This window comes from Curcuma longa, unplaced genomic scaffold, assembly GCF_044706935.1.
Source record: "Curcuma longa cultivar G26 ecotype Majalengka, Jawa Barat unplaced genomic scaffold, ITB_CL_G26_1.1 contig_10365, whole genome shotgun sequence".
Taxonomy (NCBI): domain Eukaryota; kingdom Viridiplantae; phylum Streptophyta; class Magnoliopsida; order Zingiberales; family Zingiberaceae; genus Curcuma; species Curcuma longa.
The window spans coordinates 1-2,770 of record NW_027428584.1 but is presented as its reverse complement, the minus strand read 5'-3'; the positions used below and the strand labels follow the sequence as shown (position 1 = coordinate 2,770).

The 2,770-nt window shown below is 44.7% G+C and overlaps 1 pseudogene; it reads right to left on the bottom strand.

The window, feature by feature from the left end:
* Positions 1 to 1,629: 1,629 nt before the first annotated feature.
* On the bottom strand, positions 1,630 to 2,658 carry LOC141815794 (protein BIG GRAIN 1-like; annotated as a pseudogene).
* Between the last annotated feature and the right edge of the window lie 112 nt (positions 2,659 to 2,770).

Here is a 2,770-nt window from a genome sequence, read left to right as displayed (position 1 = left end):
AGGGTTGGGCATGCCTGAGTATTGTATGGATTAAATTGATCCATAATCTTCATCTGATATGAACGGTTCACCATGAGAAGTCCAATTATAGTAATTGGGGGTGAAACCAAATCTACAAAGATGTTCTCGTACTTTATTACATTGTAAAAATTTGTCTTTGTGATACTTTTTGCATGGACATCTTATCTTATCTCCATCCATAAAATCAACCTTATTTGAAGCAAACTCGATAAATTGTTCTAATCCCGCAATAAATTCATCGGTCAAACCTCTACGTTCAGGTAAATTTTTGTTATACATCCAACTTCGTATTTTCTGCATTTTTCCTGAATCCATAAATTTCAACATATTAAAATATAATTCATCAATAATTCTTTGTTAATTCATCAACACTTGTTGTAATCCCATAAATTCTAATTTTTACTTATAAACTTGTTCTTACTTATCTATTCATCAATTAAATATGTCTAATTAATTCAGACTAAATTATAATAATAAATATTAACATTAAATTAAAAGGGTTTAGGGTATTAGAATTTAGGAGTTTAAGGGAAGGGTTTAGGGTTTAGGATTTAGAGGTTTAAGGATTTTAGGGTTTAGGGTTTAGATTTTGAGGGGTTAGGCTTTTAGGGGTTTAGGTTACGTTTAGGTTTTAGGGTTAAGGGTTTAGGGTTTAGGGATTAGGTTTAAAGTTAAGGATTTAGGGTTTACAGGGTTTTTAGGGTTTAGGATTTAGGGTTTAAGGTTTAGGGTTTACGGTTTAGGGGTTTAGGTTTAGGGTTTAGGGGGTTTATGGTTTAGGTTTTAGGGTTTAGGATTTAGGGTTTAGGGTTTAGAGGGGTTTAGGGTTTAGGGTTTAGGGTTTAAGGTTTAGGGTTTAGGGTTTAAGGTTTAGGGTTTAGGGTTTGAGTTTAGGGTTTAGGTTTTACGGTTTATATTTTAGGATTTAGGGGGTTTGTGGTTTAGGTTAAGGTTTTAGGGTTTAGGGTTTAGGTTTTAGGGGGTTTAGGGTTAGGATTTAGGGGTTAGGTGGTTTGCGACGTTTTAGGGTTTAAAGTTTAGGGTTTAGGATTTAGGGTTTACAGTTAGAAACTTAGGGTTTAGGGTTCACAGTTTAGGGTTTATAGGAGTTTAGGGTTTAGGGGGTTTAGGATTTAGGGTTTTGGTTTAGGGTTTTAGTGTTTAGGGTTTAGGTTTAGGGTTTAAGAATTTAGATTTAGGGTTTATAGGTTTAGTCATTTACGGTTTAGTGGGTTTATGATTTAGGATTTAGGGTTTAGGATTTTAGGGTTAAGTGATTTAGGATTTAGGGTTTAGGTTTTAGGGTTTATGGATTTTAGGATTTTAGGGTTTAGGGTTTAGGGTTTTAGGGTTTAAGGTTTACGTACGGTTTGATGGTTTAGGGTTTCGATTTAGGTTTTAGGGTTTAGGATTTAGGGTTTAGGTTTTAGGGTTTTTTTTTTAAACAAAATTCTAAATTTTGGATGATTGAAATTCAAATATGTAAATGTTCAGTAGATTAGGATGAGACATTTAATATGGCAGGAATTTGAAATCTCTCTTCCATCCTCCATTTTTATAAATCAACACCAATGGTAGCAAGAAGATTAACATTTAGCACCCTAAATTTTAATAATTATCATGTGACGATGCCACGAGAAAAAGCGGTACCTGGATGCGTTGTCTTGTACACCGGTAGCTCGTCTCTATAACCGCCACCACCACCGGCGCCGCCGCCGTTAATCGTAAGACTCTCCAGTTCAAATAGATCGGAGCTCAAATCGCTCATCTCGTCTTCATCCTCTTCTTCTCGACTTCCAAACTCCTCAGCATCTTCTCCACTTTCCTCCTCGCCTCCTCCCTCGCAATCCCTTCTGCCACTGCGGCTAGCCGCCTTTGATCCTCCGCCCTCGCCGCCACCACATGTTCGCCCGCGTAAGGAATATTCTTGCCGCGCGGGAGGATTTCCTCGCCCATGATCACGCTCACCGGGTGGAACCTCACCGATCTCTTGACACCCTCGTCATCCGAGGCCCGCCCCTTCCTCGACAACGACATCTTCATGAGGCACGACCGAGATCGAGTGGACGCCGCGTAGCATGTCGAGTCATCGACGGTCGAGGGTTTCGATTTCCTCTGCTTCCTTGCGGCGTTGGCGAAGAGGGAGTTGAGGAGGCTGACGAAGCGGGACCCCAAGGACGCCCGCCTTGGATCGCCCCAGATCGCGCAGCTTGCTCCGGATCGAGCTCGACCTGGCCCTCCCTCGGTGGTGCTTCGCCGGCGGCGAAGGAGCACGTGCGTCGGCCGGGGAGGCGGAGGAGGAGGGGAGTGAGCGGCGGAGCGAGAAGGCGGAGGGAGGGTGCGGATCGGCCGTATACCGGGCGGCGCGGCGGCTCAACGGACGAGTCAGGTTCGGAGGAAGAGGAGAACCCACCGAAGCTGCAGTTATCGGAGGAGCTGGATGCGGAGGAGATGTGCGGGAGGCCGCGGGGTCGGGTCAGCGTCCTCACCTTCGAGGGCGGAAGCGGCCGGCGTGGGGCAGCGACAGGATATGGTTCGGGCGCTCCGCCGGCATCGGAATCGTCGATGGAGCGATAGATGACGTCGAGCAAGGTGGAGGAGATGGCGCCGCGGCCGCTCCTTCCCCCATCGCTCCATTACTTCAACAACGAAATGGTTTCCCCATCCCTTTTTTGGTTTCTCCTCCGATTTCTTTCGCAGGAGAAAGAAGAGAAGAGTGTTAGGATCGGTTGGTTCGCTAGAGGGGGTG